Below are 7,109 nucleotides of genomic sequence, written 5' to 3'. Positions count from 1 at the left end.
AAAAGCTGTGTGTTCAAAGCAACAAAGATACAGTGACTGTATCCAGGCTGTTTCCAGGCTACCTGTTTGGATCTACTGCTGTTACAACAAGGGAGGTGGGAGCAGGCAATATTGATTACATCCAGCTGGACAACTGCAACTAAAGGCCTTTCCTGTGTGAGGGTCTCTGCTCCCCTCATCCCAGGGGAGTTTTAAGATCATTGTCTTTCAACAGTCTCACAGAATAGACAAACATACATACATACATTTATTGCATTTATATCCCTCCTTTTTTCCTCCAAGGAACCCAATGTGGCATTCATAGGATCATAGAATAGTGGGGTTGGAAGGGGCCTACAAGGCCATCTAGTCCAACCCCCTGCTCAATGCAGGAATCCAAGTCAGAGCACCCCTGACAGATGGCTGTCCAGCCTTGTCTTGAATGCCTCCAGTGTGGGAGAGCCCACCGCCTCCCCATGTAATTGGTTCCATTGTCGTATTGCTCTAACAGTCAGGAAGTTTTTCCTGAAGTTCAGCCAGAATCTGGCTTCCTGTAACTTGAGCCCATTATTCCGTGTTCTGCACTCCGGGATGACCAAGAAGAGACCCTGGCCTTCCTCTCTGTGACAGCCTTCCAAGTCCTTGAAGAGCGCTGTCCTATCTCCCCTCGGTCTTCTCTTCTCAAGGCTAAACATGCCCAGTTCTTTCCGTCTCTCCTCATAGGACTCTGTTTCCAGTCCCCTGATCATGTTCTTCATAATCCTCCTCCTCCTCTCCATTTTATCCTCACAACAACAACCCTGTAAGGTAGGTTGGGCTAAGAGTCTGTGACTGACCCAAAGTGACCCAGTGAGCTTCCATGGCCGAGCGGGGACTAGAAGCCAGCTCTCCCGGCTCTCAGTCCAACTCTCTAGCCACTACACCACAAGGGCTCTCTTTAAACACCACATAATGTTTAAAAAGAAGATATGTACCTGTCTGTCAACACCATAGGGCCAAGACTGTCATCCCTAGAAACCTGAAATTTGGCAGGCATACTAAGGGGCCCCAAGGGGTGTGCACCTTGCAGTTTTTTGGTTTTTAAAACACATTAGTGTCATTTGTCTGTGTATTTGAAGCCTGCAGTAGTCTCTTCAGTCACTAGGTGGCAGTCTTCCCTAACCAGCACATAGCTTTACAGTTAGGGATGTACGAAAGGCACTTACCTTTCGCGGATTATGCTGATGGTGGGGGGGGAGGCGCTCCATCCCTCCCCCCGGAATCCTGGACAGGAGGGGAGGCGCTCTGTTCCTCCCCCCCCCCCCCCGGAATCCTGGCCAGCCGGCTGTGCTCTGCAGGGATTCTGCGGAGCCGCCAGACGGCTCCACCAGCAGCCGGACATCCGGCCGCCGGCTAGCAGGGACGCAAATGGCAGCGGCCGTAGCCGCCGCCGTTTGCGTCCCTGCAGTCAGCCGTGATAGGCTACGTAAATGTTACGCTATTTGCTACGCTATTTGCGTTCCCCTTATTTTTGCCGTCTTAGTCTACGTAAATCTTGACGCCACTTGCGTACCCGCGTTGTTGTTGTTTTTAAAGTCAGCTGTGATAGGCTACGTAAACATTTACGTAGCCTATCACGGTTTGTTTGTTTTTTAACCTAGCTGTGATAGGCTATGTAAATCTTTACGTAGCCTATCATGTTTTTGTTTTTTTTAAAACTGGAAATGGCGGCGGTGGCAGCCAGTCGGAAGACCGGCCGCCGCCGCCGCACTGCCACTGGAGCCGCTGCTGGAGCCGCCACTGCCAGAAAGATCCACCCAAGGTAAGTCTCGTCCCGGGGGGGGGGCGGGGGCGGGCCATTCCGCCACCAATATCGAGGGGCCGAATGCGCTGGCATTCGGCCTCCCCGAGATCCGTGGCGGAATTTTCGTACATCCCTATTTACAGTTGATACAGTTTGAAGCGGGGGGGGGGAGTTGTGGGATGGAGATACTGTATATGGCTGCCTTCTCCCCCCTGCTATGGTGCAGCCCCCCTCAGGGGAATGGAGGGGCTAGATCCCTCCCCTAGGGGACTAGAGGGTGCCTGTGGGCATATTACTAAGGGCTATTCCAACCCATGCAAAGCTGCATTTCAAATAAAACAGGACCAGGACATTCAGCACTGACCAAGAAGAAAAAACAAGGGTGGCCCACAAACCCACACTTCTGGCTCTTGAATGAAAGGGGGAAACTCCCATATACAAGGCAGAAACACAGACTTTGGGAGTGGAAAGCTATTCTGTCCATCTGTCCCCCGCACCATGCATGTCTATAATGTCCTGCCCTACCTGCCTAGAATGTTCATGAGCATTCCATGACCTCACCGCTGAACTGTGCCAGATTCCAATTAGTGGCCAGCCTATAGTTTCAGTATCCTCCGAAAGTTGTGAATCTTCCACAGCATTGCCCTTGGCAATTGTATTTTGTGACAATTCTTTCAAAATGATATTTGATTGTCCTCGCAGCAGCAGCAGCTTTCGGTGTCCACACTGCACCTCTGACCTTCCCTTTGATTTATGCCTGGAACCCTCCAGAAGTCTTCGACTACAACTCCCATCTGCCACCATAGCCACTGGTCAGGGGTTATGGGAGCTGTATTCCAAACCTTCTAGAGGGCAATGGGCTGCCTATTCCTGGACTAAAATGTTCATGAACATTCCACGACCTCACAGGTGTTCAGCCAATGGCTGGGGGGGGGGACAGGTGCTAGCAACCTGCAGACGGTCTACAGTTGTTGCACGGCGTATATAAAAATATACACTTTGAAGAAAGAAATATCTGGAAAGGTTCAAGTTTCATTAAGCTGTTTCCTTACTCAAAGAAAGAACTCTCATGGGGTTAATGTCAGAATCTGTTAGCCCTCATTTCTAAAATGTAGATTATGAAATATGAGGTTCAATCATTTATATATCTAGTACAAAATACATTAGTGATTGTTGTAAGGTTGATTTTAAGCTTTATTATTATATAACATTATAAAATGTGTTAGTGATTTGTTATTATTATTATTAGTATTAGTATTATTATTAATCCTTTTTAATCTCCTTCCTTTTTTATTACTATTATTATCATTATTATAAGATTGGTTAGTAAGATTTTTGGCTGGTTAAATTGCCAAGCTTTACTATTATATGTTAGCTGAAGGGCAATATATGGTTACTGGAAATTAATTGTAGGTCTGCTTCCTTGCTATAAGACTGATGATATGATATTGAAATGTAAGGTTGATTATTTATGCTGTATTGAATTGTAATATTGCCAATGTTATAGTTATAATTTTTAAGTAGAATGGGATTTGACGTTTCTGTGTAATGGAGTTTAAATTTAATCCTTTTAAATAACTTTTTATATATTTTTTTTCTTTTCATGCTTTCTTCTTTCTTCTCCTTCTCCTGTTTTCTGTTTTCTTTCTTTCTCTTTTTCTCTTTTGTTATTGCTGTGTCTTTCTAGAATAGTGTATTGTTGGGAAATTGTAGTTACTGATTAGGTTGTTGGTACTGTTTATTTTATTGATAAAGATAAAAATAGAATAAAAAGTATTAAAATATATATATGAGGTTCAAGAGACAGAACCCCCTCAGCAACAAACTCACCCCTGTTGCACATCCTTTGCAACAATTGCTAGAAAAGAGTCTGTCTAATATGAAAGTAAGTGGATATTATACCATCATCCTGCCTTTTCAGACAGTAAATGTTCCCAGCAGCTAACAGCAAGGTTAAAACACATCAAGCAGAGGTTAAAACAACCAGTTAATATCTGGTTATTTGGTAAATTAAATAATACTAACACACGGTTTTTAACCTCAAGCAGCGGTTAAAACCATCAGAGTAAATATTTAGTTAAACAAACACACACAGGAGTAAAGCAATGAAACCTACTAATGAAAAGATTGGGAAATCAATATTTTCTTTATTCAGTGCCTAAAAGATAAAAGGGCAGATACCAGCTGAGTATTCCACAACTGGTCTCCTGCGTCCAGTGCACCACCCATCTCACCGTAGAAGGTATATTTACTCCTAATCAGAACTACTTTGTGGAAGATGCAGTTTGTGCCCTGATCCTATGACTTCTTTTCCTCATTGTCTTTCTCTTTATTTTATTGAGCTGGACTCAGACTTAGTTTTGCTTAAGGCAGACCTATTGAAATCAATGACACATGTTAGTCCTGACTAGGGATGGCAGAAAAAATCATTATATCACACTTTTTAATGCAAATTTAGCAAATTTGCACCTCTTGAACCAATACGCAAGCTGAGACAGAGTTGCATTCCAAAATATGCACTTTCCCGAGCTTGGCAATTATTTATTTATTTATTTAATTAATTAATTTACTACATCTAGACAGATTCTGGAGTGGTGAACAAGAAATGCAGGTCATTAGGAAAAAATGTGCATATTAGAGAAAAATATGCACAAAATGTGCATATTTCAGAAAATATGCACAAATTGCATTACAGCAATACAAAGTACTCGGGGGGAAAAATGTGTACATTTAAAAATGCACCAAAAACATACATCAGGAAAAATATGCAGAAAAAATGTATGAATTTTCATATGGATTTCTTTTTAAAAAACAATTGCAAACTTACATGGAAACAAGATAGAATGAGCTTGAGCTCAAAAATCCTACAGTCACAGTGAAAATGAAATTGATAGATCCTTCCATCCCTTGTCATGACTAACTAAAGTTCCATTGAATTCAGTGGGTCTCCTCTAATCATAACTAATCTGGATCCAACCCATCCTATTTATTTTAATGATTAACCCCCATCTTAAAAAAATACCCAGTTTTCCAAGATGGCTCATAAAATATATCATAATAATCAGAGCAAAATCCCAAGAAAACAATGGCAGATGGTTAAAACACACTGGAATAAAATATAGACACAAAGCATGAAAAGATCTGCAGAACATAAAAATGTGTTTAAGTCTCTCCTAAAAACGGGAAGAGAAGGGGCTGGGCAGAGCTCACTGGGAAAGGAAATCCAGAAATGTGGGGACACCACCAAAAAGGCAATGTTTGGCCCTGGTATCTGTCGATCTAATTTTCATTAACGACATGCCAAAAGCAGGTTCTCTGAAGCTGATGTTCAAACTTGGGCTTGTTCACCTGAGTACATTCTGCCTGCCTTGACTACTTTCCACTTACCAACATACCCTTCACACAACCCCAATTTGCTTCCTAGATTTAATCCTTGGAATAAGGGGAGTTGTCCCACAATGTCCTCAGTTCACCATATCCTTTGTTTTGGATGTCTGTTTGGGAGTGATCTGCTGGCTTAGAAGCACAGACCCCACCACCTTCAAAAATGCTATACAAATCCTGCTGCTTGGATCAATATAAACTTCCAAGATTTCACTTGATTTCCTTCCACTGTGACCAATTGGACAGGCCCTGCATTTGCAGGTACTTATAGAACCCCAATCCTGCAAAGCATTACTCTTTGACTGGCACTGATCAGAGAAGTTTGGCATTATTTTGGGCTCCTTCACACTGAGTGTTTATCCTGCGATTGAAATTGCTCCTTCACGGAAGATTGCGGGCTCTTTACATGACACAGTGATAATCCAAGGCATCACCCCTTTGTTCCATTTTTAAACAGATTGCATATAATGAGCTATCAAATGACCCCTGTTGTGTTCTGCTTGAGTTCCCTCCATGAAAAGAGGAAAAGCGGCAAGAAGAGGAGTGAGATCAATGAAAGATCATGGAAAACTCAAGATATGGGGAGAAGAAGGGGGTCAGGGAAAAGGAAGCAGGTGAAAAAGGGAGTCGTTGTGATCCTGCATTTAAAACAGAACCAGAAAGCCCCTTTTTAAGTGCAGGATTTGAGGCTGGTGTAGAGATGCCCTTAGGGTCCCTCTCCCAACTGAGAAGCCAAGCGTTAGATAACGTCTTGTGCCACCTTGTCCTGCACCTGCAAAATTCTGCCAGCTGGGTCTCCCATCCAAACAACATCCAATCACATCTGGGAAAGTCTTGAGGGTGTGCAGATCAGACTTCTGTTAATTCTCAATCAGCTGGGTGTTTTTCCTAACCTAACTCAGCACTGGGGTAAATTTCAAGAGCAAAGAAGTTTGAAAGGCTGCTCTTTAAAATTCATTTTCAAAAACTAAACCTTGTTGATTGTTATTCTTTTAATCATGTTCAAAACGTTTTAACAAACATTAACTATTAATTAGCTAAGTTCAAAACTGAACACCCCAGTGATTTTATTGTTTTATTCTAAAACCCCTAAATCAATCAGCATCCATAAGTGGGACTTCAAAAAAAATTTAAATTAGGAGAACAAAAGCTAGAATAATTTGCAAGCAAATATTCAAGTTAGAACCTTTCCCCTCTGTATACACACACACACTTCTGTTCTAGCCTTTGTCCATGTGCTACATTTTCCCTGTGAGTTCAGAGGCATAAATATGAAACGAAAACCAAGGTAACGTATCCATTCCCTTTATTACCCTGCAGCCATGTTTGATGCTGAGCTAACCAAATACACAATAGGGTGGAGGGAAGGAAAAATATGTATCTGGCTGATTGTCCTGCCTCCTCCCAACCCCGGTAAAGATGTAAAGGAGACTTTGAAGAGAAGAGAGATCCCAGTAGAGATGCAAATTGCCCTCTCCTCTCCCCCCACTCCCCCCCACTTTGCCCACAGCACTGGCTGGCTCATGCCTGAGAAGCAAGCTGAGAACTACATTATGCAGCTCCTTCCATGCAAGGGGATGGTCAGAATAAATATTATGACTCTCCACCGTCACTTGGCTGGGACACGGTAGGAGTATTTTCAATTGAGCAGTTAAAAAAAGAAAAAGGTAATGTTCCAGCTCTCTGATCTCGCTCTCCCATTCATAACAACACAGCTTTCCCTATTCTGGTGCCCACCAGGTGTGTTGACCATGCTGGCTGGGGACAATGGGGGTTATAGTCTGACAGAGCTGGAGGAGGCAAGATTGGGGGAAGGCTGCTGTAGCTGTTGCCTCTCTCTTTACCCCTGCGCAGCAGTCGTAGAAGTTGCTGTTTTCCACTGTCCCAGTTTGGGAGTAACTCAGAACTTCATCAAAAAATCATTGCCAAAAGATGCTTTGCTTGTTGGAGCAACTTAGGTTGA

The sequence above is a fragment of the Heloderma suspectum genome, chromosome 6, assembly GCF_057233095.1.
Source record: "Heloderma suspectum isolate Gila_16-S chromosome 6, 16-S_ref, whole genome shotgun sequence".
Taxonomy (NCBI): domain Eukaryota; kingdom Metazoa; phylum Chordata; class Lepidosauria; order Squamata; family Helodermatidae; genus Heloderma; species Heloderma suspectum.
Note: the sequence above shows the minus strand (reverse complement) of the source record.